We start from the raw sequence: 24,556 nt of genomic DNA on the forward strand, positions 1-24,556 counted from the left end.
ATATTACTGCAACAAACATTTCCTTAACCCAGGCTTTTAAAAACCTTATTGCAACGGATATAAAATATAATATATCACAATTTCTACATTCATCATATGTTGACTGTGCACGATGGGATAGACACACAGGGAATAATCAGTCTTGTAGGCGAAGGTGCACAGTTGCAAACAGAAATGGTGTCAATGAGGCCAGGTGTTCCTTGTCTGTCAGGCTACTAGTAGGATGGCAAGCAGCAGACTGAGATTTTCAGTTCAGGAAGGCAGTTATATTTGTTCCACAAGCCAGAGGCCCATGTCACATGACTGTCAGCTCTCCACCACATTTGACGAAGTATGTGCATCCAGGGTCTGGAATTCAGGCTTGATCTTTAGAGCTGCCATAATTGATTAACGTTTGTGCGGCCATTGTCTTCATAGATATTCTGTCTTCTCTGGTGAACCTGGATTATCAAATACAAAAAACCCGTGATGTAGCTCCCTTTGAAGGTGGGCTGTGCAGTCCTTGGGTGATTGTTAGTGGCTCCTCAGAGATAACGAGTTGCGAGATTTCTGAAACAGAAAAATGTTATTTTTTGTTCTGGGGTCACAGCCAGACACAATTTCAGCCTTTTGAAGGAACATTTTTCAGTTTTTAACTTTTTAGAAGTATTGATGAGGATATCTACTTATATTTTATGAAAGATATACCGTATGAGGTCTTAATCCCTCCCAGTTCATACTCATATTCTAATTTCAGTATCTGTTACACCTGCTGTATAAATTCCCATTCCATTTATGTCAGAGATGACCAGTTTTATATTTTCTTTGAGGAGACTAGCTTTGATATCCTCGAAAACAAGGAGGTATATGGAGTAGAAAAGACAAAGATGTAGGTGCCTTAAAGCTAGCACCGTCCAACCCTTATGTCTGTCACAAACATCATGGGTGGGATTCTCAAGCCTCCAAACTGTGAGTTTCTCGGCGGTGGAAGACGGCGCGCATTCACTGGTGGCGGGATTCTCTGCTCCCACCGCTGTCAATGGGAATTCCGAGTGAAGCCCTCCATGATGCCGGGAAATCAGAGAACCCCACCGCCAGCAAACGGTTGGACAATTCCGTGTCATGCAATAGGCTCAAATTTCTAATTAAGGACCAGATATAAAACTAACATGGTGGATCCAATGTTGCCTACGGACACCAGAAATATTTTCATTCATTCTTTCATGGGATGTAGGCATCGCTGACAAGGCCTGACATTTATTGCCCATCTCTAATTGCCCTTGAACTGAGTGGTTTGTTGGGCCATTTCAGAGGGGCAGTTAACAATCAACCACACTGCTGTAGTCACATGTAGGCCAGACAACATAAGCATGTCAGCAGCCCTTGCTTCATCCTGTGTCGGTTAATATCTCGTTTTATTTGCCTTGCTCTCCTTACTCCAATTTACCCATTATGATTGTCACCCTGTGTGACTCCCTCATTTTATTTTTGAAATACTGTTTTGAGAGACAAGACATGCCAAATTTTTCTTTTTAAATGCCGAGATTCTCGCAGCTGGTGGTCGATGCGGGGAGTGGGCGGACAATTTCGCCAACCAGTCTTTTCTTTACTACAACCAATGACGGTTGAGGCTCATCTTAACGAGCTGAATTTTAGGGCAGCCAGTTTTATTTAGTTTCTTCATCCCAGGGTTCAGAGGTAGTTCGCGTGTAGCAGCATATGTGGCAACCAAGTGTGTCAAACGTGTAAATGGCAGGTGGGGAGCGACCAAAGGGTGGCGGAAGGTAAAGGATAGAGGGGGTGAGTGTACAGAGCGTGGCAAAGGGCATTCTTTAAACCACAATAAAAGAGCAGAGAAGGGGAAACTAAGACCTGCCAAGGACAGCATAGAGTGTAGGGAACCATTCCAGAGTACTCAAAGTGACGGGAACATGAGGTGCATTTGGGCCGCGGCAGGGCAAGAATGGGTGGAATCCCTGGGTAGGGCAGTGATCAGTGCCGTTGCTCCACTACCTGACCTTAACTGACCGGACACATTTGGGGTCCTCAGGTAGGGCGGGGTTTAGTGCCGTGACTCCCTACCTGGGTAACCTAGCGAGCGGAAAGAATTTGTAGTCATGTGAGATCCAACAATTGTGTCTTTAATGGCCATTGGTCAGTAAATTGCGCCTGTATCTCTGTGAGAAGAGTAACTATGACTGTATCAAGAAATTGGGTGTCAGGACGACATCAATTAAAACCATGTATTGGGAAGAAAAGAAGAAGGAAAAAGGTGGGCAGGCTCCATCAGAAATTAGGACACCTTAATACTGAGGCGGTGTCTCTTTCTCATCATCTGGACACCTCAGGGTTCTGTACCAAACAGCGTTGTAAATGCATGACCGAAACGAGAGTCAGTATCTGAATCATCACCATCTCCCGGTTGCCAGACTCGTGTCTGCCGTTTCTGTGCTGTGGCCGCGTGGGCCGTCGGATAATCTGAATCGTCATGTCTTACCAGTCTGCAAGAGTTGTTGTGGTGCCAAAGAGGGACTTGTTTGTCGTGTGGCGTAGGGGCGGTGGGAGTGGAGGGCAAGTTAGTGTCGTCGGGCAGTGGCTGGGGAAGGGCATATAAGGGGCCAAAGATATCTAAGTCGTGGTTCCAGGCGCTGGGGTGACTGGGGGCAGAGAAATTGCACCAGTGGTCAGGGATAGTGATCAATTCGGGGAGGATGTCGCTGTCGTCGGAGTCAATTTCAAGATGAAAGTCTGTACCTGTGGGCGGAGACAAGTTTGGGTCTGTGGGCGTGGACATGCTGGCATGGCTGGGGGAGAGTCGGCGTAGAGGGTGGACTAGGTTGTCGATGGGTGGGGCGGAATTGTCTCCTATTGCCAGAGAGGTGTGGTGGGACTGGCTACATTGGGATCCGTAGACTTTGAGTTGGTTGATGTGGAACCAACCAGTTTTACCGTTGGGGTATGTTATCTTGTGCATGGAGGGGCTCACTTTGTCCGAAATGGAGTAGGGTCCTGTAAATGCGGGGGAGAGGAAAAAACTGGGGTTGTAAAGGGAAACCACGACTTGCTAACCGACTGTGTACTCTACGGGGTGGACGGTTTTGTCAAAACAGGCTTTACTCTGCTTCCTTCGAACACCTAGTCGGACAGCTGCAGCGAGTTGTGCTGCTTTAATGTTATCTGTAACCTGTTGGACTGCTTTTTCATGGGTGAGGGCGGTGACTGTGGGGCTTGCCAGATCGCGGCCTAATAAATATTCAATACCCTTTATGGGCCGTCTGGTCATGAGCGTGTGGGGGGTGAAACCTGTGGAACTGAAAACGATGTTCTGAATAAACATAAGGACAAATGGAGGAACTGTGTCCCTTGCGGTATTGTTCTGTTGCACCATCTTCCTAATGGTCTTAAAGTTCGATTCATTCTCTCGACAATGCCGCTGGATGGGGGGTGATATGCTATGTGGAATTTTTGCCTGATTCCAAAAATTGTTAAAACATTTTGCGTGACTCTGCCGGTGAAGTGGGAGCCTCGGTCTGACTCAATGCTGCGGGGGAGACCCCAGCTTGTGAATATCTGTTGGGTCAAAATCTTAGCGGTGGCCTTTGCTCTGAGGGAAATGCTTCGACCTTTTAGTAAAGGTGTCGATTACAACCAGCACGTACTTGAAACCCTTTCTGCAAGGGGGAGGGGCCAATGAAGTCGAGTTGCAAGTTTGTCCAAGGGCCATTCACAGGTCGGGTGTGACGTAATTGTCATTTATTTGAGTAACATTCAGGATTGTTCTGAGCACAGATAAGGCAATTCTCAACATAATGGGTTACATCGCTTTTTAAATCAGGACACCAACACAAAGGTCTTAAATGGGCAACGGTATTGTCTATCCCCTGATGTCCGTGTCCGTCATGAAACTAGTAAATGAGCTGATTTCTGTCCTGGCTGGGGACCACATAAATTCCATCTTTTAAAACTATGCCGTCCTGTACCGTCAGTGCGTCTTTCCATTTATCATAGGGGGCTGGGAAGATGCTGTCTAAAACCTGTGTGAGGGCGTCGTCTGCTTTTTGGACTTGAGATAGATCCTCAATATTGGTCTGGGAACCTGGACTGAGTCTATCGGTTCGCTTTCGGGAGGCTGCCAGAAGTGACCATGGCGTGATCCTGCTTTAGCTAAGGCATCTGCCTTTACATTACCAGGTGAGGACGAGCGATGATGGTTTCTTACTTTAATGATACCTTATGTGCGCTCTGAGGCTGTCCTGAGAATGTGCTTTAACAACGGGGCAGAGGGTAGAGGTTTCCATCGGCTGGAACAAAACCTCGAGAATTCCACAGGGGCAGGAATTCTGTGAAGCTGTTGCACACACAGGCTGTCCGAGTGTATGTCTGCGGGGGTTGGAAAAGAGTCGGAGTGCTGACTTACATAGGCTATGGCTGCGAGTTCTGCTGCTTGTGAACCTAGGTGGCCGGGCAATTTTAAAGAGATCTCTTCTAGTGGGCATCTAGTTTACCACGTAAATTCCACAACCAGTAATTCTAACTCCATTTTTGATCGTGGAGCAACCGTCTACATACATTTTAAAAGCATTCCCTGTGGTTTGGGAATCCTGGGGCGAAATTCTCCCGAAGCGGCGCAATGTCCGCCGACTGGCGCCCAAAACGGCACCAATCAGACGGGCATCGCGCCGCCCCAAAGGTGCGGAATGCTCCGCATCTTTGGGGGCCGAGCCCCAACATTGAGGGGCTAGGCCGACGCCGGAGGAATTTCCGCCCTGCCAGCTGGCGGAAAAGGCCTTTGTTGCCCCGCCAGCTGGCGCGGAAATGACATGTCGGGGCGGCGCATGCGCGGGAGCGTCAGCGGCCGCTGACAGTTTCCCGCGCATGCGCAGGGGAGGGAGTCTCTTCCGCCTCCGCCATGGTGGAGACCGTGGCGGAGGCGGAAGGGAAAGAGTGCCCCCATGGCACAGGCCCGCCCGCGGATCGGTGGGACCCGATCGCGGGCCAGGCCACCGTGGGGGCACCCCCCGGGGTCAGATCGCCCTGCGCCCCTCCCCAGGACCCCGGAGCCCGCCCGCGCTGCCTTGTCCCACCGGTAAATAGGTGCTTTAATCTACGCCGGCGGGACAGGCAATTTATCGGCGGGACTTCAGCCCATCCGGACCGGAGAATCGAGCGGGGGGCCCGCCAACCAGTGCGGCGCGATTCCCGCCCCCGCCGAATCTCCGGTGCCGGAGACTTCGGCAACCGGCGGGGGAGGGATTCACGGCAGACCCCGGCGATTCTCTGACCCAGCGGGGGGTCGGAGAATGACGCCCCTGTGTCTTACTGCCTGCTTGTGGGTGTAGTCATTTTGGGATAAAGGGTCCTGTGTGTGTTGGCCTGCTATGATCTGGCACTCATGTGGGGTCCCTGCATATTGGAGATTATCGGCCAGAAATGTGTGAGTCTTGGTGCGTTTCACTGTAATGTCCCTGCCTTGTAACAGTAGTGTCCAGCGAGCTGCTCTGATTTGGCTGGTTGAACCGTCCTTTAATCTACCGCCTAATAATAGTTGCGTGGGGGTGTGCTCGGTCAAGATCGTGACTGGGTTGAGGCCTGTAATGTATGCAAAATACTGTACTGCCCAAAATACTGCAAGCAATGCCGTTCGCAGGCTGAGAATCCTTGCTCTATGGGGTCCAAAACTCTTGAGAAATAGTCTACGGGTCCTAAGTGATCATGTCGTTCTTGCAGGAGCACTGCTGATAGGGTTCGGTCGGTGGTTGCTACTTCTATGGCATTGGGCAAGTCAGGGTCTGGAACTTGTAAAGCTTTGTAAACTTTGTAAAACTTGTAAAAATGTGCCGAGGGCGCATTTTAAATCTTCAATAGCGTCTGTGTGCTGCGGAAGCCATTTCCATGGGGCGTTCTTTTTAAGGAGTTCTGAGAGTGGGGCTGCTTTTGTGGCAAAACCATCTATATGACTGCGGCAATATCCTACTAAACCTAGGAATGACCGGAGTGCAGTGACATTGTGGGGCAGGGGCAATGTAACTATCGATTCAATTCGTTTCTGTTCAATTTTCCTCTTCCTGTGGGTAATGATGGTGCCTAAATAAAGAAACTTTTCTTTTAAAATCTGTGCCTTTTTGTGTTTTACTTTGCATCCGATGGATTTCAGGAGGCCAAGTAATTCCGATAGGAGCTGTACATGCTCCTGTTTTGTGTCCGTTTGCAGGAGCAAATCGTCCACATATTGTATAAGGCATTCGGGTCAGTAAAATTTAGAAAGTCCGTTGGCCAATTGTCGGTGGAAAATGGAGGTGGCATTTTGGGAGCCTTGCGGGAGGCATGTCCACGTGTACTGCTGTCATTGAAATGTAAACGCGAACTTATACTGACAGGCCTTGCCTAGCAGGATGGACCAAAGGCCATTGCTGATGTCCAGCACTGTGTAATACTTTGCATGTACTCCCTGCTTGAGCATGGTCTCGGGACTCGTGGCAACGGTGGGGGCTGCTAAAGGGGTTTCCTTGTTAAGTTCTCGGTAGTCGATCGTTAATTGCCATGAACCATCGGGCTTTTTTATGGGCCAAATTGGGGCATTATTTGTGGACTCTACAGGCCGAATTACTCCTTGGTCTAATAAACTATGAATAACTTTTGATATCTCACCCTCGGCTTGCTGTGGGAAACCGTATTGCTTCTGTGGTTTTTGATCGGGACCTGAAATTGTGACCGTACCTGGGATCTTCCCACAATCGTGTTTGTGTTGTGCGAACAAAGCTTTGTGTTTTATGAGGACCTCTCTAATCGTCTGGTCTGCACTAATTGTTTGCGGATTAAACCAATAGTCTCCTGCTGAGCAAATCCTGCTTTCATAATCCCCTACTGTGAGCGTAGCGGGGACCCTAGCTGTTTTGGCCATTCTCCAAACACATTTGTTGACTGGGTCAAACAAAAGGTTATGGGAGCTCATAAAATCGATGCCTAGAATGTGCTCGGCTGTTTGGGGCAAGTTGACTAAAACAACGGGGTGCCTGGTGCTAATGTCCCCTATCTGAATGGGTACGGAGCTGCGATGTATCCTTGCTGTACATGGCCGGTAAATCCACTAAGGGTGATGGTGTCTGTGGTGGGCCATTTGTCACGTTGAAACATGGTGGAGGAGTTTAAAGTGGTGCGGGATCCTCCTGTGTCCCAAAGAAATTCGACTGGTTGTCCCCGGACTGTACCTGTGACTACTGGTCTGCCTGATTTGTCCCAGAGTGTGTCGCAGAACCAAGTTGGGAGTCTGAACACCGTCAATCTGTGGAACTGATCGCTAAATCGTCTGGACGGGCGCTAACACTATGCATGGGCCTAACATTGTTCCTAGGTGGGGGGGTTTTGTTGTTGGTGTCGGTACTGGTTCGGGGGGTTCTGTCGGCATTCGCGGGCGTAATGTCCCATGTGTCCACAATTGTAACAACCTCGTGGTGCCTGTGCTCTGGGGTGCTGTCCCTCATGTCTACCTTTGTTTATCCATGCTGGGTCCTGGTTAGTTCTAACTGGGTGCATATTTGCTTTTATCTCTTCCTGATCTGTCTGTCGGTGTAGGGATTGTTCCCATGCTCTGGAAAGTCGTTTTAATACCCACACTTCATTGTGTGTGTGGTCTTCAGGGTCGTAGTTTACACAAGCCTTTTGACCTGCGTCTGTGGCATGCGAGACTAAGGTGCGGGACCATTTAGTGGTGTCCTCCTCATTTAGGTGTGCGCGGTTCAACTGTCTGTAGACTGCCATGAAATGAATCCAAAGGTGACCAGCAAACGTGGTCGGATGCTCTCCCTTCTTTTGCTACAGTGATTTAAACCCTCAACTGGATCTCTTTTGTTATACCTGATTGCGTCTAAAATGGCCATTTTCATCTCCTGTAGGGTTCCTCCTGCTACATTTTGGGGTTCAGGCAAAGCTGACCTTATGGACTGGCTCAGGCTCATAACTATTAGCTTTACTTCCTCTCTCTCGTCTAGGCCGTGCATAACTTTTTGTTGGCGCACCTCCTCTAAGAAGCTGTGTGGGTCTGCGGTGGGCTGGAATGGACTAATTTTCGTGCAAGCCTCTCTCAACTAGGTTATGGATAGTGGGGTGGTGTAAACGATATCAGGCTCATCCTGATCCGATGACTGGTAACCGTATTCATGGGAGTTGAATTGTGAGTGGGGGTGTGTGCTGCCTGTGCAGTCGGTGCTGCGGGTGCTTTTCTTTTCGGGGCATGGGGGACTCGATTCTGATTTCCCGTGTCCTCTACATATCTTTGGGTGCTTTTGTTTAATTCTTGCCAATCGGGAGCATCTTCCCCATCTAAATTCTGGCCAACAGTATATCTAAATGCATTCTGCACTGATAGCAGTAACTGTAGTTTCTCTATTTGTTGTCTGCATTTCGCGTGGTCGACTGTGCTCTGTCTCTGTTCTTTTTTCGTGGAGCTGTAGAGCGCTCACAAAGCTGCTTTTAAATCCGTGCATTGACTCGTCAACTGTGCTCCCTGCTGTTTTGTCTCTTCTCTTACCAGGACTGCGCGCTGTGTATCTTGGTAGGCTTTCTCGTACTGGGTCTGAAAGCTGCTAAGGTGAACTAAACAAGATTGGTGTGCACGTTTCACATCAGCCATCTCCTTATCTTTAGCAGCCAACTGTTCCCAGAGTTGCTCGATTATCTTTTCGCTTTCAGTATTGTTTCCCTTATTCTTCTCTACTTTCTCAACTAACTGCCTGCGGAGCGTCTTCACGACCTCCTCTGTGCCTCGCAACTGTGCCAAACAGGATCCTATTGCCATCGGCTTTCGGACCTTTGCTTCATTTTTCTTATGGACCTCACTTAGATTGTCCCACCAAGTTTGTCCTATGCTTCCTGCTCATCATTTGCACAAAAATTGGACCAAAGGACCAATTGGACGCGATTAAAAGTGACTTTGTCTCTCCGAGAGAACCCACAAACTTTAAATCCAATTGCGTGAAAGAGAAAGAACCACAAGTGCAAGTCCCATATCAACCAAATCACCAAATTTTCCCTTTAAATATTTCCTCAACTCTTCCTCCTACATGGGGCATTGCTCTGCTCTGTTGGTCGCTGCGACCTCGGGTTCCTGTGGGTTCATTAAACGTTCCATCGCTTTAGTGGCCATTGCTTCTAATATCTCTTTTGCTCTTCCTCTAATATCTCTTGCTCTACTTTTAACTTCTATTTCCTTACCTTAAATTTGGGACAGGGGAATAAGGCGGCGATTCGAATAGTGGGTATGGCCTAAGCTATTTTCCGATTCACAATTCTCTCAACAGTTTGACACAATGCTAGCGAGTTTACCTTATTTTCCCTATTAGGTACGCATGCAGGTTAGTACACACTCCCGAAATTCGGTTATTTGGTCGATATGGGACTTGCACTTGTGGTTCTTTCTCTTTCACGCAATTGGATTTAAAGTTTGTGGGTTCTCTCGGAGAGACAAAGTCACTTTTAATCGCGTCCCATCAGAGTTCGCCAATAATGGTGCTCTTTATCATAATGAGGCTCTATTTATAATATGATGTTATGTCCCAACAGCATCGCCAATATTGTGGGTGTTTCTATTTATCTCGGTGAACCACAAGTCTTTCCCTTATATCGGTCAAATGACCACACAACCAGTTAGTCAGTTCAAAAGATGGTTTATTTACACACACAAGGATTACTTCGACATGCAAACACAATATCTACTACGAGTTAAACTACACCTATCAGCTACAATAACCTATACTTAACTTCAGGGCGACCGACACTGTGCAAGTGGATAAGGCCTTTATCTTGATCTCATGTGGCTGGTTTGAAGAAGTGGCTCTGTCTCTGCTGGGCTCATCCGTCAGGTAGCGATCGTTGGTCTTGAACTTGGCTGGCTGTTCCTGCTACAGTTGGCTGGCACGGGCCGGATTCAAAGGAGGCTGGCACAGGCCGGATTCAAAAGAGACAGAACACATGGCTGTGTCCCCTTTTATCCCTCTGGGATTTTGCGCTCTTTGGGGTGGTCCTTGATCTTGATCCCAATAGTTCGACAGGGCTCTGATCACTGCCTTCGATTTCGGCCAATAAAGGGGTGGGTGCCTTGGTGTCTGGTCTGGTCCTTAGTGGCCATTGACCTTGGCAGTTGGGCTCTCTGAGTAAAGGGAGTGGCGAAGATCAGTCTGTGGCTGTATCGATTTCTTGAGTGCAGTCCTATTGTTCTGGGGAAATGGGCCATTGGAATGCAAATCAGTGGGGGTTTCGATCAGGCCTAGCTACCTGCGTTTCAAATACACAGAAGCTCTGTATCTGTCTGAGTCCTGGGTTGGCCATAATTCCCATGGTCCTTTGCAGGTGTCCATCTCAGATGGCTACATCATGCAGGTTAGTTACGGGATTATGGGGATAGGATGGATTGGACAGATGTAGAGTGCACATTCGAAGGATCGGTGCAGACTCGATGGGCTGAATGGCCTTCTTTTGCACTGTAGGGATTCTTGCACTGTAGGGATTCTATGATTCTGTGAATCCGTATGATTCCTTCAGAACTGGAGCTCAACTCTGAAGAAGATTCATATGGACTCAAAACCTTTTTCAGCCACGAACAAGACCCCTCATGACCGTCTATTTGTCTTCCCCAGAAAATCCACCTTCGGGGTCTTGCTTCTGCCCTGACTGACAACACCGGGGCCTGTCCTCCTCCGGAAGCACGTGAGGAGCCATAAATCCGACCCCCTGGTCGAGAGGGTCCAGCTCCTACATGCCAACCCTCAGTATGCCTACGTGGCGCACCGCAACGGCCGACAAGATACAGTCTCCCTCCGGGATCTGGCACCCGCCGGTTCCCCAGTGACCATCACCTACGCACCCCCCCCTACACCGAACACCGCCCCTACATCGCCTACACCCCCCCTCCCCCCATCGCCAACCCACCGTCATGAAGCTCCAGACGACACGCTCCCGGAGTCAACGAGCCCAACACCCGTACCCGCAGCGACGAGTTCAACGCCCGTGCCCGCAGCAAAGCCGGAGCTGAGGCGATCACAGCGAACGTTCAAGGTGCCGGACAGACATGATCTGTGAGCCCACATCACCCCCGCTGGACTTTTATTTTTTAACAGGGGGTGAATGTGGTGAACGTATTGCTGCTACAGTTCACCACTGTATTGCATTGTATTGTATTGTATTATGTTGATGCCCTTGTGGGCTCCACCTATGGCTCCGCCCCCTCAGGGGTGATATATAGATCTGCAGCCTGTAGGCGGCACTCAGTACAGAGCAGTCACAGGCAGGCACAGATCTAGCTTATTAAAACTACTGTTCACTTCTACTAATCGTCTCGTGTGAATTGATGGTCACATCACTAACCCCATGCTGTACCTGTCCTGAGAGCGTTTGATGGGGACAGTGTAGAGGGAGCTTTACTCTGTATCTAACCCCGTGCTGTACCTGTTCTGGGAGTGTTTGATGGGGACAGTGTAGAGGGAGCTTTACTCTGTATCTAACCCCGTGCTGTACCTGTTCTGGGAGTGTTTGATGGGGACAGTGTAGAGCGAGTTTTACTCTGTATTAAACCCCGTGCTGTACCTGTCCTGTGAGTGTTTGATGGGGACAGTGTAGAGGGAGATTTATTCTGCTCTGTATCTAAGCTATCATGTAATTACCCTGAAAGTGATTGATGCTGACACTAGGTGACTGGAATTCAAAGTGGAACATGGTTGTGTACTGACATTCCTCACCTTTCTAACTACAAAAATTCACAGTGCATGTAAAACATGAGCTGCCAGCCACATACCATTAGAGCAAGAAATGGACTGTGGAGAAGCAGTCGTTTATTTTGTTACTGAGTGTGTGAAGATAGACTGGCTGGAACACTTAATGATACAGAGAGGTGTTCACCTTGGCTTGTGCCCAAACATTGTGTGGGTTCCATTTCCACCTCCGAGCACAAAGTCCAGGCTAATACTCCAGTGCTTTCCTGAGGGAGCATGCACTGGCGAATGTGCCACCTATCAGATGAGATGTTAAACTCTGCTCCAGTCTGGTTGATACAAAAGATTTCTCAGTACCATCCAAAAAGGATTATGGAAGTTCTTTCTGTGGTCCTGGCCAATGCTTGTGGTTCACCACCAAGTCAGATTATCTGGATTTCTATCGAATTTCTGTTTGTGGGAACATGCTGTCCAGAAATTGGTGCCATGCCTCCTACATTGCAGCAGTCACTGCATCTCTAAAGTACTTCATTGACTGTGAAGTGCTTCAGGATGACCTGAAGTCACAAAACGATCTGTATAAATAAAAGTCTTTCCTTCGGTTATCAAACCCTGCCTGTCTCTGGACGTAGAATTTAAATTGACTGGTGCTGACCAGAATATGGGACGGGATGTGTTCACAATCTCAGTGATTAAAACAGGAGGGTCATGAGAGAATTCTATTCCGTGGCTGAATTGTTGACTTTGTTGTTAATAACCCAGAAAGCAGATTTGTTCCAGGGCTCTGCAACCAGAACCATATTCTGTGCATTGAGCTCTATTGATGAAAGCTTCCCAGCATTCTGCAGGATTCATTAAAATGGGAAATAACAGAGATGTAGCACACGGGTGTTTGATATGATAAGACTCTGCACTGAGCAGGGTTATATGGCCATGCTCCTCTCAGCAAGGGGAAGGATGGCCTTGCAGTTAATTACTCACACTGCTTGCAGCTGCTGCACTGTTCAATGCTTCAAACAGCAGCAGAATAATTGGAAAATCACGATTGTACAGCAGGCTGAGCCCAAAATACATAAAATCTATTTTTGAATGGAAAGGTTTGAAGAACCAAGGAGCACTCCTAGGGTGAGCGTCAGAGGGTTTACAATAATGCTGCAGTCAGATACACAATTGAGGATAGAATTGTCGCTGATTCAATAGAGTAACACAGACTGTGATATCAGCAGGTAAAGCACTATTAAATGACAATATTCAAAGGAGATTAGGGAGCCCTCATAGGGCTCTGGCTAGCATTCCTCCCTCAATAGGCATCACCTGTAACAGATTATTTGTAACAGACTCATATATCTGCTGTTTAAAGGGCCGTATTCTGTATGAGTTTGTTGCTGTGTTCCTCGGCAATAGAACATAGAACAGTACAGCACAGTACAGGCCCTTCAGCCCATGATGTTGTGCCGACCATTTATCCTAATCTAAGATCAACCTAACCTACACCCCTTCAATTTACTGCTGTCCATGTGCCTGTCTAAGAGTCGCTTAAATGTTCCTAATGACTCTGACTCCACCACCTCTGCTGGCAGTGCATTCCACACACCCACCACTCTCTGTGTAAAGAACCTACCTCTGACATCTCCCCTATACCTTCCACCAATCACCTTAAAATTATGTCCCCTCGTGACAGCCATTTCCACCCTGGGGAAAAGTCCCTGGCTATCCATTCTATCCATGCCTCTCATCAGCTTGTACACCTCTATCAAGTCACCTCTCTGCCCCCTTCGCTCCAGTGAGAAAAGCCCTAGCTCCCTCAACCTTTCTTCATAAGACATGTCCTCCAATCCAGGCAGCATCCTGGTAAATCTCCTCTGTACCCTCTCCAAAGCATTCACATCCTTCCTATAATGAGGTGACCAGAACTGGACACAATATTCCAAGTGTGGTCTGACTAGAGTTTTATAAAGCTGCAGCAAAATCTCACGGCTCTTAAACTCAATCCCCCTGTTAATGAAAGCCAACACAACAGACGCCTTCTGAACAACCCTTTCAACCTGGGGAGCAACTTTGAGGGATCTATGTACGTGGACCCCAAGATCCCTCTGTTCCTCCACACTTCCAAGAATCCTGCCTTTAACCCTGTATTCAGCATTCAAATTCGACCTTCCGAAATTAATCATTTCACATTTATCAAGGTTGAAATCCATCTGCCAGTTCTCAGCCCAGCTCGGCATCCTGTCAGTGTCCTGTTGTAACCTGCAACAACCCTCAACACTATTTACAACTCCACCAACCTTCGTGTCATCGGCAAACTTACTAACCCACCCTTCCACTTCCTCATCCAAGTCATTTATAAAAATCACAAAGAGCAGAGGTCCCAGAACAGATCCTTGCAGGACACCACTGGTCACCGACCTCCAGGCAGAATACTTTCCATCCACTACCACTCGCTGTCTTCTTTCGGCCAGCCAATTCTGTATCCAGACAGCCAAATTTCCCTGTATCCCATGCTCCCTAACTTTCTGAATGAGCCTACCATGGGGAACCTTATCAAATGCCTCACTGAAATCCATATACACCACATCCACTGCCCGACCTTCATCAAAGTTTCTCGTCACATCCGCAAAGAATTCAATGAGGCTTGTGAGGCATGACCTGCCCCTCACAAAGCCATGCTGACTATCTTTAATCAAACTATGTTTTTCTAAATAATCATAAATCCTATCTCTCAGAATCTTTTCCAATATTTTGCTCACCGCAGACGTAAGACTGACTGGTTTGTAATTCCCAGGGATTTCCCTATTCCCTTTCTTGAATAGGGGAACAACATTCGCCTCCCTCCAATCATCCGGTACTACTCCAGTGGAGAGTGAGGACGCAAAGATCATTGCCAACGGCGCAGTAATCTCCTCCCTCGCTTCCCGTAGTAACCTTGGGTATATCCCGTCAGGCCCAGGGGACTTATCTATCGTGATGCTTTTCAAAATTTCCAGCACATCCTCCTTCTGAATATCAACCTGTTTGAGTCTATTAACCTGCTTCACACTGTTCTCATGAGCAACAAGGTCCCTCTCTCTCGTGAATACTGAAGCAAAGTATTCATTTAGGGCTTCCCCCATCTCTTCAGACTCTAGGCACAAGTTCCCTCCACTATCCCTGGTCGGTCCTACTCTCATTCTGACCATCCTCTTATTTATCATATAAGTGTAGAACGCCTTGGGGTTTTCCCTAATCCTTCCCGCCAGGGCTTTTTCATGCCCCCTTCTAACTCTCCTCAGTCCTTTTTTGAGTTCCTTCCTAGCTACCTTGTAACCCTCTAGAGCCGAGTCAGATCCTTGCTTCCTCAACCTTACGTAAGCTTCCTTCTTCCTCTTGACTAGAAGCTCCACTTCTCTTGTTATCCAAGGCTCCTTCACCTTACCATTCCTTCCTTGTCTCAGTGGGACAAAACAATTCAGCACTCGCAGCAAGTGCTCCTTAAACAATCCCCACATTACTGTTGTGCATTTCCCCAAGAACAATTGTTCCCACTTTATGCTCCTCAGCTCCTGTCTAATAGCAGTATAATTTCCCCTCCCCCAATTAAATACCTTCCCATACTGTGTGTTCCGATCCCTCTCCATGACTATGGTGAAGGTCAAGGAGTTGTGGTCACTGTAACCGAAATGCTCTCCCACTGAGACATCTGACACGAGGGGCGAAATTCTCCCCCAACGGCGCGATGTCCGCCGACTGGCGCCAAAAATGGCGCCAATCAGATGGGCATCGCGCCGGCCCAAAGGTGCGGAATGCTCCGCATCTTTGGGGGCCGAGCCCCAACATTGAGGGGCTAGGCCGGCGCCGGAGGGATTTCCGCCCCGCCAGCTGGCGGAAATGGCGTTTGTTGCCCCGCCAGCTGGCGCGGAAATGCCGCGCATGCGCGGGAGCGTCAGCGGGCGCCGCCAGTTTCCCGCGCATGCGCAGTGGGGAGAGTCTCTTCCGCCTCCGCCATGGTGGAGGCCGTGGCGGAGGCGGAAGGGAAAGAGTGCCCCCACGGCACAGGCCCGCCCGCGGATCGGTGGGCCCCGATCGCGGGCCAGGCCACCGTGGGGGCACCCCCCGGGGTCAGATCGCCCCGTGCCCCCCCAGGACCCCGGAGCCCGCCCACGCCGCCTTGCCCCGCCGGTAAATACCAGCTTTGATTTACGCCGGCGGGACAGGCAATTTCTGGGCAGGACTTCGGCCCATCCGGGCCGGAGAATTGAGCGGGGGGTCCCGCCAACCGGCGCGGCTCGATTCCCGCCCCTGCCCAATCTCCGGTACCGGAGACTTCGGCGGGGGCGGGGGCGGGATTCACGGCGGCCAACGGCCATTCTCCAACCCGGCGGGGGGTCGGAGAATGACGCCCCTGGTCTGGTTCGTTGCCGAGCACCAAGTCCAATATGGCCTCCCCCCTAGTCGGCCTATCTACACATTGAGTCAGGAATCCTTCCTGTACACACCTGACAAAATCTGCTCCATCCAAACTGTTTGCACTAAGGAGGTTCCAGTCAATATTAGGGAAGTTGAAGTTACCCTTGACAACAACTCTGTTACTTCTGCACTTTTCCAAGATCTGCTGCCCAATCTGTTCCTCTCTCTCTCTGCTGCTATTGGGGGGTCTATAGAAAACTCCCAATAAAGTGACTGCTCCTTTCTTGTTTCTGACTTACACCCATACTGACACAGTAGACAAACCCTCCTCAACTACCTCCTTTTCTGCAGCTGTGGTGCACTCCATAATTAACAGTGCCACTCCCCCTCCTCTTTTACCTCCCTCCCTATTCTTTGAAAACATCTAAACCCCGGAACATCTAACAACCAATCCTGCCCCTGTGAAATCCATGTCTCCGTAATGGCCACAACATCGTAGTTCCAAGTATTGATCCATGCTCTCAATTCATCTCCCTTATTCCTGACACTCCTTGCATTGAAACAGACACATTTTAACCCATTCCACTAAGTGCAACTTTGCTCTATCAACTGTCTATCCTTCCTCACAGACTTGCTGCATACTATTTATGCCTGTTCAACAGCTACCCTATCCTCTGATCCATAGCTCTTATTCCCATCCCCCTGCCAAACTATTTTAAACCCTCCCGAAGAACTCAAGCAAACCTCCCACCCAGGATATTGGTGCCCCTCCAGTTTACGTGCAATCCGTCCTTCATGTACAGGTCCCACCTTCCCCAGAAGATATCCCAATGATCCACATATCTGAAGCCTTCCCTTCTGCACCAGCCCTATAGCCACGTGTTCAGCTGCACTCACTCTCTGTTCCTTGTCTCACTTGCACGTGTCACCGGTAGCAGTCCTGAGATCATTATTCTGCTTGTCCTGCTCTTTAGCTTCCAACCTAACTCCCTAAAATCACTTTTTAGATCCTCATCCCTTTTCTTAGCTATGTTGTTGGTGCCTATGTGCACCACAAATTCTGGTTGCTCCCCCTCCCCCTTAAGAATCCTGTTGACTCGATCCGAGACATCCTTGGCCCTGGCACCTGGGAGGCAACATACCTTCCGGGAGTCTTGCTCGCAACCACAGAATCTCCTATCTAGTCCCCTAACCTTTGAATCTCCTACAACTATTGCTTTTCTATTCTCCCCCCTTCCAGACTCAGTGCCAGAGACCTGGCCACTAGGGCCTTCCCCCGGTAGGTCATCCCCCCCAACAGCATCCAAAATCGTATAATTGTTTTGAAGGGAACGGCCACGAGGAATCCCTGCATTATCTGCCCGTTTGTTTTCCTTCCCCTGACTGTAACCCAGCTACTCTTGTCCTGTATGTTGGGTGTGGCTACCTCCCTGTAACTCTTGTCTATTACCCCCTCTGCCTCCCGGATGATCCGAAGTTCATCCAGCTCCAGCTCCAGTTCCCTCACACAGTCTCTGAGGAGCTGGAGTGGGTGCACTTCCCGCAGGTATAGTCAGTGGGGACACCGGTGGTATCCCTCACCACCCACATCCTACAGGAGGAGCATGCAACTGGCCTAGCCTCCATCCCCTCTTACCTTACAGAATATAGCTGCCCTGTGGACCAACTGGATCTCCGCCCTCCGACTCTGCTCCCAGTCAGCTGCAGTTTCTGTAAACTCCCGGCTCCCTTCACGCTCTTTGAGGAAATGTAGGAAATGAAATGAAAGGAGCACCTTACTCCCTCCTCACCTAACTCCCTCGATCACCAAACTCTCACTATAGCACTCAAATGCACCAAATTCAGCACTCAGTGCAGAGCTGGCTCACATTTATACTGTGACCCTCGCCTCTGAAAAATGTTTCCTGTGAAACATTTTGGGGTGATTTACCATCTTAAAGTGTGTTATATTAATGCAAATTGTTCGTTGGGCGCAATTTTCCGGCCTCATTAAGCTCTCGCTCAAACAAAACGAGGTCGGTGAATAACAGGAGAGGCAGAAAATGAGAACTGCGCCAGGGGCCAAACAGATTGTGATGCAACCGTCCGGCTCCCATAGGCGAAATCGGGATCATGCCGTAGCGTGGCGAGAAACCAAGTATCACCACTTAAGCCCTATTTCCATCCAGTTAATGGGAGCTCCATATCCAACAGCCTCCCGTCATTCAGCGGCCTCCCCAGCAAGTGGTCACGCTGATGCCGATTAGTCCTCCTTTTGAAAAACGTGAACCTGGCGGAAGGGCTTCTGTGGGGAGCTGGGGAGGTGAGTAGCCATCTTTGTTCACAGGCAAAGAGCCTGGAGGCACTGGTCTTTCCGCCCAGTGCTCAGTGGGGGAGCCTCCTCAGGGGTGGGCCACCATGGGAAGAGGGGGAGGCGCTGGAGGGGTCAACCGGGGGGGAGGGGCTGGGGCAACTGCCATGCCAACCCCTGGATCGTATTTACCCATTCAGGGGGCAACCCTTGTCCCTCCTCGTCTGGCCCACCGACCACCCACAAGTCCAAGACTGCTGAGGCCTCCGGCCATGCGGCTGCGGCTATCGCTGATAAGGAATTGGCAATCATGGCTGAGTGAGCACTTCACACAACCCAAGTGGATTCCTGTGGGTGGGCGGCCCATGTAGCATGTGGGAGTTATTGCCTAGCATCCCAATCAGACCACGATGCTTGGACATTGTGCCTGAACACTGCGGGAGGCAACACTACACACGCAGCAGTCAACACCCGAACACCCAGGGGATTGGCCACAGCTCTGGCGACATGTCCATGGCGGAGAGGTGGGTGAATGCCACGGGGAGGGAACCAACACCCGGTCCAGGTGACATTACAAGCGGGTATCCAGGGTACAGGGTCTGGGGTAGGTGAGGGAGGCCCACTGCAGCCGGGAGTGCATGGGCAGGGCATTCTTAGTAGGGGGGGAGGGAGGGGATCAATGGGGGAATGGATGGTCCCAGAGTGGGAGCCACCGCTGTTGGTCAGTCTCATGCCCTCTCCCAATTCCTTACAGATATTGAATGATATGCCAGGGATATAGGACCCAGAACTTGCCCTGGTGGTGCTGCTGGTAGGCCGGGCAGCCAGAGGCTGGAGATTGCGGCAGCAGCAGCGTCTGCAGATGCTTCAGGCGGCAGACTAAGCGACGGATCCTGCCCCACACCCTGAGGACCCGGCCGCCCATCAAGCCAGGGAGTGACCCAGAGGGGGTGTCTCACGACGGCCCAGGGTGTACAGGCATCGCTGGTCGTTCGAGCAGATGACGGATAGCGCGTGCCGCAGGAGGCTCCGCCTCAACAAGCAGATGATGCGATACCCGTGCCATGTCCTCGCAGACCCCTGGCACCACGTGGAGGAGAAGGACACCCGCTGCTGGTGACCGTTAAGGTCACCGCAGCTCTGATCTTTTACACCTCGGGGTCACTCCAGGGGCCGAGCGGGATCCTGTGTGGTATCCCACAGGACACAGGCCACAGGTGCATCCGACTAAACACGGATGCTCTGTATGCCCGGACGGAAAACTACATCCTCTTTGACATGGACCAAGTCCAACAAGATGCCCGGGCTGCAGGTTTCTCCGCCATCACCACATCCTTCGAGGAGCACCCCAGGATGGGTGGCTGGCTCTTGGGGAATAAGGGGTACCCGCTGAGGACCTGGCCAATGACGCCAGTATGGAGGCCGAAGACCGAAGTGGAGACCCGTTACAACAAGGCCCATGCAGCCACCCGGGCTGTGACTGAGCGGTGCATCAGACTCCTCAAGATGTCTCAAGAGGTTCCGATGCCTCAACCGCTCTGGTAGTGCACATCAGCACACCGCTTTATGGTGGTCTGCTGTGACCTCCACACCCTCGCACAGCAGTGTGGTGACTGTGACATTATGAGAAATGTACAGAACTATAAGGGTTAATGTCATGTCCGAATTAACCACTAGAGGGAGCTAGATGCAGAACTATCTGAAGCATCGCTGCTAAGCATCCTGGAAGAGTGTTGAGGAGAAGGCTAGAAGACAACTGTAGGAAAGCTAGTGTGAGCGAGAGCAGATCATAGTTATTGTATTAGTGTACGATTAGTAGTAGATGAGTGTAGATTGTATATTTATTGTCAATTGTTTATTATGTAGAAGTAAGAGGTCAAATTCAATTAAGTAATGTAAATAAATCTTTAGCTTTGTTTAATCCAAAAGTTAGTTGTGGTCTTTGTGAACACCACACCAAACATCCTAGGATCTGAACCACAAAGAACACCACAGTGACGAGCTGGAGGTTGGTGATGAGAAACATGTGGCCACCTCCAAGGACAATGAGGACGGGAAGGATGGGGACGATGAGGTGGCACTGGACCAGCAGGGCTGGAGGACGAGGCCAGGGTGGAACCTGACGACCAGCCGGAGGCTGCAGGACAGGCAGCAGCGGCAAGGGTGCGGCAAGCCCAGAGGGCCAGGGAGGTCCTCACACTCGCCCAATTCACTTAGGACGTGGCCTGGTCCGTCACCCCCCAGTCCCATTTCCCAACAACCCAGAGTATGTGTCCCATCACTCCAGGGTTCTGGGACTGCTGTGCCGGCACTGTCAGTGGGTCACTGTCGAGGGAAGGGGAGGATGATGATAACCCGCAGAAAGCTGAATGGCAATGCTCCTCAATTTATGCGATAGCCTGAACCCTGAGTGCTCGCCCACACACATCTGCTCGCGGTGTGGCCGGGGACTGGGGATGTCTGGAGCTAAGGGCCAAGGGTTCGGAGTTTGGTCCGCATTGCGGAATAAAGTGACAGAGACATCATACTGGTTATGCGCAAGGGTGATCAATGTGTTTCATACAATTTCCCACTCTCACGATGGAGCCGCCACTCCCGCAGCCCCCTCACCCGCTACCTGTCCACACCCCCATCCCGTTCCCCCTCCCCTGGTGCCCTCAGTGATCCTCGATGTGCTCGGCCTTCCTAGCTCGACTGCTACATCTAGGTGTCTCCCCAGCAGGCACATCAGAGGTGGAGGCAGTCAGCTGCTTACCTCATCCCATGGCCTTCATTGCCCCAGGCGGGTGTCCTCTGCGGGCTTTGGGGGCTTGTCGGTGGCACATGCACAGCTGTGCCGCCCTGTCCCGTGTGCTGGCTTTGAGACACGGCTTCATCAGAGCGGTGGAACTTGGAGGAGCTAATGGCTACTGTCGCCACTCCATGGGATGGGTCCGGATTGCCACTTAGTGCCCCCTCCTCCTGCTTGATGCCCATAGGGCCCGGAGTTCAGCTTGGGATGGAGGGGCAGCTGCTTCGAACCCCGGCTGTCCCTGCACAATCTAGCTCTGCCAGCCCTGGCAGTTCCCCATGGTCTGCACCATCATGTCGACGATGTCTCGGCAATGCTCGTCTCTAATTGGGACAGGCTCTGCAGCACCTCGGTAATACTGCCCACCGCGACTGGGACAAGCTCCGAAGCGCTTCGGCCATGCCCATCTGAGAGCAAGGCATGTCCTGCAGAACCTCATCAAGGTCAGCCTGATACTGGGTGACATTCGCCCAGCGAGGCGGACATTGTGCCGAGTCCCTCAGCCATGGCCGTCACCAACATTAATGGTGCCAACATCATACCCATGCTCTCCACTGCCGTTGCCACCCTAGTCGTGTTGGCCTCGGTGCCACTCATTGCCGGTGACATCTCCTGCGCCCCTAGCGGCTATGGAACTGCTGGAGTGTTGCTGACATCTCCCTCTGAATGTTCCGGCTGCTCCCTAATGTCTCCATCAGCTCCGGGATAGCCTGTTCCACAGGCTCAGCATCAGGCTGGGACCCAGCTGAGTCCTGGGATTAGGCAGCTCTCTGACTGCTGTCTCAAAGAACAAAACGAAGAACAAAGAACAATACAGCACAGGAACAGGCCCGTTCATTGTCGACACCTCCTCAAAAAACTGATCAAGTTAGTGAGGCACGACCTCCCCTTCCCAAAACCATGCTGTCTATCGCTTATGAGGCCATTTGGTTCCAAATGAGTATAAATCGTGTCCTTGACAATTCTCTCCAATAATTTACCTACCGCCGACGTGAGGCACACCGGCCTATCATTTCCAGGATTATCCCTGCTCACTTTCTTAAACAGCGGTACAACATTAGCTATTCTCCAGTCCTCTGGGATCTCACCTGTAGCCAATGAGGATACAAAGATGTCAGTCAAGGCCCCAGCAATTTCCTCCCTTGCTTCCCTCAGTGTTCTGGGATAAATCCCATCCAGCCCAGGAGACTTATCTGCCTTAATATATTTTAAAACACTCAATACCTCCTCTTTTTCGATGTTAGCATGATCCAGATTATCCACACTCCCTACCCAAGAATCAACTTCCACAAAGTCCTTTTCTTTGGTGAACACTGAGCAAAGTACTCATTTAGTACCTCGCCCATTTCCTCAATCTCAACACATAGATTTCCCCCACTGCCCTGAAGTGGTCCAATCCTTTCCCTGGCCACCCTCTTGCTTTTTCCATATGAATAAAAAGCTTTGGGATTCACCTTAATCCTACTTGCCAAGGACTATTCATGACCCCCTCCTAGCCCTCCTAATTTCCCGCTTCAGTACCGGGGGTTCCTGCCTGCACCTAAATATATCAGCAGCAGTGTGGTGTTCTCCTCCGAGGTGGTCTCCTGGGAGACTGGAAAGTATGCCACCTGGGATGGGCTGTCGCGTCGGCTGGGGGACCTGTGGTAGAATGAACATGTGGTCAGTGGGGGGATGGGTCAGTCAGTAAGGCAATAACAACTCACATTTGACAGGCCCTCTGGGTGGAGCCCGGTGGTTCCTCACCACTGTGCCGTTCGCCAGCCTCCGTGTTGGTGACCGCACTGTCCTTGGCCACACCGGACACCTCCATGTGGCCTGTATGTGTTCCACGGATCCAGAGCACCCAACACATCAGCATGGTTGTGCCACGAGTGGTTGCCCCGTGGTTGCCTCCTCACCCCTTGCACCCCACCCCTGCGGAGGGTCCCCCACCCCCAGCCGAGGGTCCCACCTCCAGCCAAGGGTCCCACACCGCGCCGTGCACAGGCGCAGCAAGCCCAGCTTGCTGGCTACTCACCTCCTCGGTTCCCCACAGAAGCCCTTCCTCCAGGTTCACGTTTTTCAAAAGGAGTACTAATCGGCGCCAGCGTGACCACTTGCTGGGGAGGCCGCTGAATGACGGGAGGCTGTTGGATATGGGGTGGCTCTTGTTCATTGTATGGAAATGGGACTTAAGTGGTGATAATTGGTTTCTCACCACACTAGGGCAGCATGGTAGCACAACCTAGTACTGTGGCTTCACAGCACCAGGGTCCCAGGTTCGATTCCCCACTGGGACACTGTCTGTGCGGAGTCTGCACATTCTCCCCGTGTCTGCGTGGATTTCCTCCGGGTGCTCCGGTTTCCTCCCACAGTCCAAAGATGTGCAGGTTAGGTGGATTAGCCATGATAAATTGCCGGATTGCTAAATTGCCCTTAGTGTCCAAAAAGGTTAGGAGGGGTTATTAGGTTACAGGGATAGGGTGGAAGTGAGGGCTTAAGTGGGTCGGTGCAGACTCGATGGGCCAAATGGTCTCCTTCTGCACTGTTTGATGGGCAGCACGGTAGCAATGGGGAGCATGGTAGCATAGTGCTTCACAGCTCCAGGGTCCTCGGTTCGATTCCCGGCTTAGGTCACTGTCTGTGCGGAGTCTATACGTTCTCCTCGTGTCTGCGTGGGTTTCCTCCGGGTGCTCCGGTATCCTCCCACAGTCCATAGATGTGCAGGCTAGGTGGATTGGTCATGATAAATTGGCGTTAGTGTCCAATATTGCCCTTAGTGTTGGGTGGGGTTACTGGGTTATGGGGATAGGGTGGAGGTGTGGGCTTGGATAAGGTGCCCTTTCCAAGAGCTGGTGCAGACTCGATGGGCCGAATGGCCGCCTTCTGCACTGTAAATTCTATAATGGTGATATCCTGATTTCGTCTACAGGAGCAGGCCGGTTACATGGCAAATTGTTTGGCGCCTGGCGCGGTTCTTGTTTTCTGCCTCTCCCGCTATTCACCGGCCTCGTTTCACTTAGCGAGAGCGTAACGAGGCCAGAGAATTGTGCCCTTAGTCTCTGAAATGGCGAATCTCACCCTCTAAGTGTGGGCGAAACCGGTGAGGAACTCCCCAGGGCCCCAAAAAGTGACTAAATGTCGTTTGATAGCAGTGGGACCTTGCTTGCAGAGCCGGGGGGGAATTCCCTGAAAAACCCATCACAACTGAATTTAGAAATGTTTCCATTAAATTCCGCCCACTGCTATGAACACCGTATAATTTTATGTTGCACTTTTAAATATATATACTTTTGTGTGTTAAGGAAGGTTTCAGTTTTGTTTGTGTTTTATTTATATACCTTGGTGCCTGGGAATCTGGATAGACTTGTGACTAAAATGTTTCAGATGTTTTGGGTTTGTTTACATATACAGTTCTAAGAGGTGTTA

The sequence above is a fragment of the Scyliorhinus torazame genome, chromosome 1 (assembly GCF_047496885.1).
Source record: "Scyliorhinus torazame isolate Kashiwa2021f chromosome 1, sScyTor2.1, whole genome shotgun sequence".
In the NCBI taxonomy this organism is placed as follows: Eukaryota; Metazoa; Chordata; class Chondrichthyes; order Carcharhiniformes; family Scyliorhinidae; genus Scyliorhinus; species Scyliorhinus torazame.